The following is a 9937-nucleotide window of genomic DNA, read 5'->3' as shown; positions in this document are numbered from 1 at the left end:
TATTTTTTCCTAATTCCATCGTAGTAATGTAACAATTAAAAACTATTTTTTAATACTGGCACACAATAGAATTTTCTCTCCATTTTTTTCTTCACTTACTTTTATGCAAAGCAGTTTCTATTGTTCTGTAAAAATCATTCATAAAAGCTTTAACAAGTCCAAAGGATGTTTTATACAAACAGCACAAAAAAATGCTATAACTGTAACTATGCTGACATTGCAAAATGAGTTACATTTTCCAGTCGGTCCCAGCGACATGAGACAGGAAGAGAATTTACCTCAGCTGACCGTCACATAAACAAACAATACACACCAGATAGATCACTTAAGTGTTGTGTTAGCAACAGCAGCAACTTTAAAAAGAAACCCAAGCAAGGCAATCCTATCTCAGCTGTGTCAGGACTGAAGGACTGCTTGAAACAGTTTGTTACTGAAAGCTTTGACTCATCACTCCCTGTCACAGTGAGACTTGTAACATTATAAGTGTATCTTGGGGAGGAATTTTTCTTTAAAATCAAGACACGTGTCATGATTTTCATCATGTCTTTTGACATAATCTGAAATGATTACATTTGTTTGAGGACACCCATTATGCAAATAACCCGTCATACAGTAATTCCTTAAATTGGCAATTTCATACTTAAGCTGATTATATCAAATCATTCTGTCTGTTTGCATTGCATGTTAATTTGGTGATACCAAGCTCATTTTGTCTGTTGCCATTGTAAAAAACAAGCATGAATATGCATGAAGGACAGTTTAATACAGTAATTTCTTCTGACGGTACACTAATGCCTGTCAGTGGCAATGCTGAGAAATGATATTGATGAGATGTATTTAAACAGCCCTTCCACCCCCAGCACATACAGGTCTGAAGATTATTATATCCAATAACAAATATTTCATCCCAACATATAACACAAAGACAGCTGAGACATGAAGCAGTCAACATTTTCTAAAAAAGCTCCAGGAGACAGCACGCTATGGGCCCGTCCAAACTTCAAGACTTCAAGACTTCTTGGCACATGCACACACACATACATACCCGTGCAAACACACGCCCTTGTATTGGCTGCCCTGAGCCGCCCCCTGACTAAAACCACTTGTTTACTCAGTGATCCCGTGTTGGCTTCCAGACCACAGTGACCTGGGAGCAGAGTAACTTTCTGTGGCCTTGTCTGCCCCGTAGCCACTGTCCCTGGCCGAAGATCAAGGCTGTCTGGATTCACTTGAAACACAACTAGCGAGAGACTAGGACCAAAACACTGTAGGAGGGAGCGAGTGAAACATGCAGGGACACAAGATGCTGGGGATAGCACAAATCACATACAAAAAACCACATCTGTAACTGTGGTCCTGTCTGAAAGCTCCCATAAAGTGCCCGCTGTATTATTTCTGATAAATTATACACTAATGCTGTTTACTGGTGCACTATAGTATCATCTCCAGAGAGATATTATATGTTTTTTTGTTTTTCTTCCTATTGTCTTCTATTGTTTTTCTTTTTATTAAGCGTGAGATAGGAGAAGTGATTCAGGTGTGTGTGGGATGATAAATATTGTGAGCAACAGCACATATATATTGTATGAGTTAGCATAAGTTTTTGTTTATATTTCTCGAGAGGGAGGTGGAAGATCGATGGACCTATGGTGCAAGGGGAACTACAGAGCCAGCCCTGACATCACGTCCTCAAATACCTAAAGACAGTTGCCTGAAGTGACCCAAAGGTCACCAGGAAATACATTGATCATACTCAAACTCAAGCCTAACTGGTTGGTATTGAAAAACCTGGTGGGAGTTAACCTGATGCATCGAGAAGGATTGTGTGGGACACAATGAGGAATTATTTACACATCAGACTGTAAGGAGCAGGCTTACAAAAAATATAAAGGCAAGCTATTTAATTCTATACATGGACAATCTGTAGGTCTGTGTTAGGCAACATCAGCAAACAATATGGTGCCAAAACACTGGGTGAGAATCTACACAAACACAGAAAAAGTCTCAAATGTATTGCACCATTACAGCGTTAAACAACTTTCAGAGCACTGTGGCATAAACAGGTTTCACACCTGACACACTGCAGCCTCATCATCAGGGACAGGGCTCACCTCAGCCATCAATAGGCAATTATTCTAATGCAATTAAACATGACTCTTCTCCCCCTCTTACAGTCGATACCGATCATTTCCTGCAATCACAGGAAGCGTGTCATCAAGGTCCAGTGGGGGCGTCACTCCTGTAATTAAGCCTCAATGCTCGTCATTGTGCTTGTGAAAACCACTGAGCAAACAGGCCGCTCGCTCCCACTCCTTAACCTCATCCTTCCTTAGCAGCATCCAGTGCTGTCTAATTATGGGCTTCCAGGATAAAAAGTCATGGCCAAACATAACATATCCTACAAGCAGGAGAGCCACCACCTCACACACACACACACACACACACACACACACACACAGCGCTCAGCTTTTCAAATGAGCAACAGGCAGACATTTCTCTCATTACAGTGCCTGTGTGTGTGTGTGTGTGTGTGTGTGTGTGTGTGTGTGTTTCATGTTCTTATATCCCGGTGGGGACTTTAACCTGAATGCACAATAATTGAGGTCCCCATGGGTAGAGACTGCTTTTTGAGGGGCAAGACTTGGTTTTAGGGTACAGGTTACAATTAGGTTAAGGTTAAGGTTAAGGTTATGGTTATGGTTAGGGGAAGGGTTAAGGTTAGGCATTTAGTTGTGATGGTTAAAGTTAGAGGTAAGGGGCTAAGGAAAGCATTATGTCAATGACTGTCCCCCACGGGGATAGTGAAACAGACGTGTGTGTGTGTGTGTGTTTGTGTATCTGTGTGTGTTTTCTTATATTTGTGTGTCTGCAATGTCTTTTTATGTCTGAATGTTTGGAAGCATAGACAACGCCCTGCAATGACCTATGTGTCAACAAGCGAGTGGGAGCAGAGCAGTAACAGGATGTGGCCCATGAGGGACACAGCAGCAGGACCAGAGCCATGCCAAACTCTTGTGTAACAAACAGCCTGTTAAATCAGTCAGAGCCAAGAGGTGGAAGTGAGGGCCAGCGGCTACACTGTTGCAGACATGCTACACGTACAATGAAATCAATGGAGAGGGTTGCCACATCATCATACCAGCCGTCTCTTGGTTGGCCCACAACATGTCATGCTAACCTGCCCCGGCAGGTAAAACCATCTTCAGGTTATGCTATCCCAACAGGAGACCACAGAGAGGAGAGCGCAGAGTACTAATTAACTTTAAAAACAGAGTGTGTAACATACAGTACAGTGCCATATACAGGTATTGCTTTTACAATAGATGATGGTGTTTGTTGGTCTGTCAGTCAGTCAGATGGTTGATCTATCCACCTTTTAGTCCAGAGCAAGATTCTCAAAAATACTGGCCAGATGGCTGAACAATCTGGCATGGTTCATGGTCCCCAGAATGATCCCTATTAAATTAGGTAACCCCCTCATAATTTGACCTTGACTATGCTAATACTTTGGTGGGTGACAAGTTAGCTTTAACTGAGTTTTTTGTAAACATTCATGGTCCCCAAAGGATGAATCCTAGTGTTTTTGGTGATCAGTCCAAAGTTTCCACTTGTACATGGTAAACATCAAAATTGAATATAATGATCTCCATTCCTTTAGCTTCGGGACAAAGTTTACATGTTGTCTCCACAACAGGTTATGAGAATAGCAAAACCGTCAGTATGTTGTGCGTTCTCTCCAACACATTTTATTGCTGAACATGTGGTTTTGATTTTTCTAAACTACTGTATAATGGTTGCTGGATTTCAACAAGTCTTCCAAGTTAAACGACAAAATATGTCATTCAGAACAACGAATAGAAATGCTTTCTGATCCGACACCCCTATCAGCAGGACGACATCATTTGTCTGTGGTTTGGTTAAGTTTAGCCACAAAAACGACTTGGTTAAGGTCAGGGAAAGATCATGGTTTGGGTTAAAATAAGTACTTAGTTAAGGTTAGGGGACCTTGATCATCATGGTTACAGTAATAACCACTTGGTTAAGGTTATGAAACGATCATGGTCAAGAGAAACTAACATTGATTGTTGGTTGGGAACAGGAAACAAAAAACGTGTTAAAGTCCATCGTTTTGTTGACCCTCCCATCCACCCTCTTCCCTACGTAGACTTTGACACTCTATAATAATGTCACCTGACCTGACTCCCTCATTTGCTCCCAACGGACAAGAGTTATGAGCTAATTACCACGGCTGCTAGAGGGCTTCACTTGAATGTAAACATATGGTGAATTGGGGCACTTGATGAATCGACTGATTCTGTTGTTTTCTTGAAAAGACAGTGTCCTGGATTTTGAACTTCCTTTTTACGATGGGAGAAACCAATAGAATATCCAAAGCACTGCAGTATTTCAGTCCCTCTGATTCTGTGCCTTGCAGTTAACACAGCTACCTTATGTATATGACCTCACCGACCTTTGATTAGACCATGCCCGCAATCTCTGCAAATGCACACTATATACTGCACTGATTCATTGATTACCCGTATCCCAAATGGACATTGATTTGGCATCGATTTGCTACATGGCCATAGGGAGCAATTCATCATTTTATTGCATGTACTGGATTTTATTTCCACAGCATCCAAAACCAAGGCAAAAGACTGTGACTCTGAGACTTTTGTATGGCAAGCTAAAGGCAGTATCCAAAACATGTATTATTGGAAGTGACACCTCGCTAACAATATCATCATTATTCACTCATGCGCATTACTTTTGTTTGGTTGAGCAGTATTCTAGCTTCAGCCCTGCTGGAGGAGATACAGCTCATGATCCCCCTTTGAGGCATCACATTCTGACATCCAGAGAGCTAATATGACAGCATATTACCACTGCAACCCAGCTCACCAATAACCTTAAATATAAATATAACACTGTTCTGCTGCAGTGAGTGGTCACAGGCCTGTCCTCTCTCACTGTTGTGGCATTGTTGTCATAGCTTTGGACAAGGTGTTAATTTAACCTTCCGAGCCAATGAATGTGATCTTCAGAAAATGTTATTTCTATATTAACAATATGCATTGTGAATACTTTGTCCTTAAGTGCAAAGTCATTAAAACAGGTTCCTGTGATAAGCGTAATGACCAGTAAGTCAAATGGAAATTGAAAACACATTCTTTTCACCTCATGTTCATTGCTTGTTTGCAAGCTGCTTAATTGAGGGCACAGGTCGTCTGCTCCGCCTAAACTCACCAACTCTTTGTTGTACGGAACCACTACAACACACATGCACACACTTAAATCTGAAGACCCAGAGGAGATCAAATCTGACCCCTGACACACAGCTGGATAGATTGACACTGGCTCATCTCTGGCCTCCCCGGCACACTAAGAGAACAAATCTGAACCAATAAGACGATTCGCAGCCCACTAAGTCATTATTCTGCTCCTCTTCCAGGTGCGTTAGCAGCTGATGTCAACAGAGGAAAGATGATGCTTTAGTTGGTAATTAGCCAGGTATTAGGCTCAACAATGACAGTTCAAGTTGTTCAATCAAGAGTCTCCACCATCAACAGATGGTTTCAAGCAGGCATCAAAAAGCTCATGGGAGGCATACCCGTCGTTTGGTTTCTAACAATCGAGTAATTTTACAGTTTCTCTTATACAACTTCTCTTTGGCCAATATCTAATCCTCACCAGCAGGGAAAAGGGTAATGCATATTCAACTCAGCTTATAGTCTTGCAGACACTTTTATATGATATAAGATCATTAACATTGACCTACACTTACTTCATGAAATGTGTTTTTGGTCAAGTCACATTTTAGACACACTTTCTCCAATAATTACATTTACTTTATATTTGTGTTTTAGGTGAGCAGGACATTAGCAAGCGAAACTGTCTTGTTACTGATAGGTCCCAAGTGCTACATATACAATAGCCAATATGTTTGTCATCAGCTGTGTTGCCTGTTCAACTGTCCATAAAGGTGAGTGTCTCACTTTTCTCAGTGGAGAAAATCCCTTCAGGTATTTTAAAGGCAGCAGCCTAAATCACAAACAGAGGCTACAACATAGAAGAGAGTCTTATGCCAGAGATTTATATTGTGTGCCCAAATAACACTATAGAGTTGAGTATGCTATACTTGTACCTTCACAGGAAATATTGAATCAAGCTCATAATATGTCTCTTGGTGAGGAAGTGCTCCGTAAAGTGAAAGGTAGACTGTGGATGTTTTCCCTTTGTTGTACTTTTGGTGTCTTTTGCTCTTAAGCAATCTCTCAGCAGAGTTGGTAAACATTAGTGCATTCTATGCTGCTCACTTATGTCAAGTTACATAATTTCTACTTCTCTACCATTTGGGGAACCAATAGGGGATATTGAGCATATCCCAGCATGCCCTTGGTGCAGGCAAGGTAGCGCAAAGTCACCAGTCTATCGCTTAGCTAACACACAGACATTTACACCTACAGCCAATTTAAATCCTCAATTCACCTGAGTTACAATTCTTCAGACTGTGGAAAGGAAACTCAGGGAAACACGGAAGAAACCAAGCAAACTCCACGTAGAAAATTGGGACTGTATGTCATGTATGTCTTTGCATATGAAAAGACAAAGTTTTCATCAGCTATCATCCTGGAAACTGAGCTCATTTGATATTGACAGTCACCTGAGAGTAAAAGAAAAAGGCAGACATCTATCACCTGGCCTTTGATAGTGGTATGAAGTGGAACCTTGGGTGACAACAAGGTGTCAACTACTTTGTCAGCAGATGATGGACAGATGAGAGTTCACCACCTGATGATAGATGGGCCAGTAGCTGCTGTAACACTGTCATGTCTCCTTTAGGAATAGTCCATTCATACATACACAAAGCACATATAACCATCCCTTCTGTGCCTTAACTTCCAAGGTCACACCCTACCATCCCCTAATTTAAAATCCCCCAAGCTCAGTTTTACTCCTTGAGTCTGTGAGATAAAGAGATCAACACAGCGGGACCACCGTACTGCTGTAGATGACGCCAGTAGTCTCATTACTCTAATTCTGTGTTGTGCTGTGATTGGCAAATGGTCCAAATGAAAGACTAGCACAGTCCATGTGCCAGAGTGATGCTTTATATTGAAATTCATATCACAGTAAAAACAGTATGGCCCATAACATTAACGTATTCAACATGATCCATTTGACACTATTGTACAGTAATTGAAACTGAAAGCATGTAATAATGTCATTTGAAGTCACAAATTGAAATCGACACATAGAGTAGGACTGTTTGTCCTGCAGAGGTTTCTACATGAAGGAAAACAAGTCATTTTGAGGGTCAGAAAAAATAAAAAGGGAGAATATTTCTCATTAAAACTGAGCCTGAGCAAAAACTAATTTCTCTGAGTTAGTACTGTGGGTTGAATTATTTTGTTCTAATGTACGGACACCTACAGTCAATGATGGGCCCTTTTCACACAATGTCCCCAGAGGAGTCCATTTTCAGCTTGTTCTCAGTCAAGTGAATAAATGTGTCATTACTCAACACCCTCCCTCACACTCGTTTGCTCTCTCTCCCTCTCTGTCGGCCACACCCTCCATTCTTTTACCATATCAGCAGTGCCCGACGACAAGCCATTTGTCAAAACAACATTTTTATTGCGATTACTCGGTCACATTATTCTCCAATTATAACTTTGATGCTTGTGACATTTGCACAGCCATTTGTCCCTCAGCTTGAAATTAGCTGTTAACAAATCAGGCTCATAAAACTGCCTAAAAGGGCTTGATGTGACTGAGCTTATGGCCTTTTATGGAACACAGTGATAAAAATGTATATACTTTTTTTATTGCTCCCCAAAGAGATATTCTGAATGTTTGATTAATTTGATTCAGAAATAAATTTTACCTTAATCTGGTGCTAAAGTTACCAGTCTACATTGTTATATAAGCTTGATCCCTGCAAACTTGCTTGACATTAGTGAGGTTTGGGAGCTCAAGTTGAACTTTTATAAAGTGTGCCTCCAACCTGAGGAACAGACGAGCCCTCAGGTCAAACATTCAGACACACAGGCAGAGACAAAAATGTTCTTCAGTGGATTCCAATCGCCAAATCAGAGCAGAATCCAGAGTATGCATTGATTTTTTTATCCTTAGTTTTAGCTTGTTTTTCTCCCTGTCCTCCCTTCCCATCTTATTTTAAACACAAGGTGAATCATTCTCTAATACCCAAAGCTAATCAAAATGGTATGAGACCATCTTCATCTATAAAATGCATGACTTTGGGTCCCCATGTAGCTGAACTACTCCATCTTTAGTCACTTTTCCTTCCTCGGGTCAAAAGTTACCAAACTCTTCCAATGGCAAAGGAAATAAATTTGATGCAGAGAAATTGCTCTCGTAACGATGCTGTGGAACCAAGAAATATGTTATATGTAACCTTAAAGGTACAATGTGTAAGATATGGCCAGAATTTTAGTTTAAAACATTTAAAAAATGAACTAACATTATCAACAAAATGTGAAGAAATAACAGTTCTGTCATTACAGTATCTCACAGAAGTGAGTACACCCCTCACATTTTTGTAAATATTTTATTATATCTTTTCATGTGAAAACACTGAAGAAATGACACTTTGCTACAATGTAAAGTAGTGAGTGTACAGCTTGTATAACAGTGTAAATTTGCAGTCCCCTCAAAATAACTCAACACACAGCCATTAATGTCTAAACCGCTGGCCACAAAAGTAAGTACACCCCTAAGTGAAAATGTCCAAATTGGGCCCAATTAGCCATTTTCTCTCCCCGGTGTCATGTGACTCGTTAGTGTTACAAGGTCTCAGGTGTGAATGGCGAGCAGGGGGGGAAGGGAGAGTAGGGGGTGGGGAGAGGTGGAGGAGGAGGGTGGTGCCGAGGTGAAATGCTGCCCCTTATTTGTATGGAGCATGTGGCTAGGAATTACACATTGTACCATCAAAGCACTATTGCTACGTCATTTACTTGAGTTTAGATTAAAAATAGTTTACTTTCATTATTATTGGCCACAAAAAATGTCATGTGAAAAACAATTTGTTACTAACTTTTATCAAAATATGTCACACTTTCTAAACTCTATTTTTATATCAATGTATGGAGTCACTGCAAAAATTATAACAAAAGGCTTGTGTGTGTTTTTTCATGCAGAAGTATATTTTCATATCCATCATTAGCGGATTATTCCTGTAATGAAGGTGTATTTTTTTTACCAGTGTTTATTTCAGTTACCTGTGAAGACTGTCTATATTGCTATAGTTTGTTAAATAACTGGCAAATGATAACTATGATAAATATTTGGCACAATCTACAGCACATTTGCAAATTGTTGCTCCAATATTGTTTAAACAATTAATTTAATATCAGCAATTTGCTCAAAAATTGAACAGCACTCAAATTTAATGAGAGCCCATACAGAATAGCCTGACTTAATCTTCCTGGATGTAAAAAGACCAACCTGGTATTTTCAATTCTCTCCTGGTTTTTTATAAAATGTGAAAATAGGGGCGTCCTGGTAGCTCACCTAGTAGCGTGCGTACCATTGCTGCATGTCATTCTTTCTCTCTCCCCTGCCTTTCCTGTCTTTTGCTGTCACTGTCAAATAAAGGCAAAAATTAATCTTTTAAAAAAAACATATGCATACATACATGCATATATACATATACATATATATATACATACATATATATACATATATACATATATACACATAAATATACATATTTATATACATATATATATGTGTGTGTGTGTGTGTGTGTGTGTCAAAATAGTTATGGCTCATTCTGGAGCAGTTTTATCTTTTTAAATGAATCTGACTCCATGGCATGAATCCAAAGCAAAAAAGACACATAATTTTTGTTGCTTTCTTCAGGTCCTGCGGACAAATTGGAGGCATATTACTTTTTTTGTTATCTTCTTGACAT

Source organism: Siniperca chuatsi, linkage group LG21 (assembly GCF_020085105.1).
Source record: "Siniperca chuatsi isolate FFG_IHB_CAS linkage group LG21, ASM2008510v1, whole genome shotgun sequence".
Lineage (NCBI taxonomy): Eukaryota > Metazoa > Chordata > Actinopteri > Centrarchiformes > Sinipercidae > Siniperca > Siniperca chuatsi.
This window is presented reverse-complemented; position numbering follows the sequence as displayed.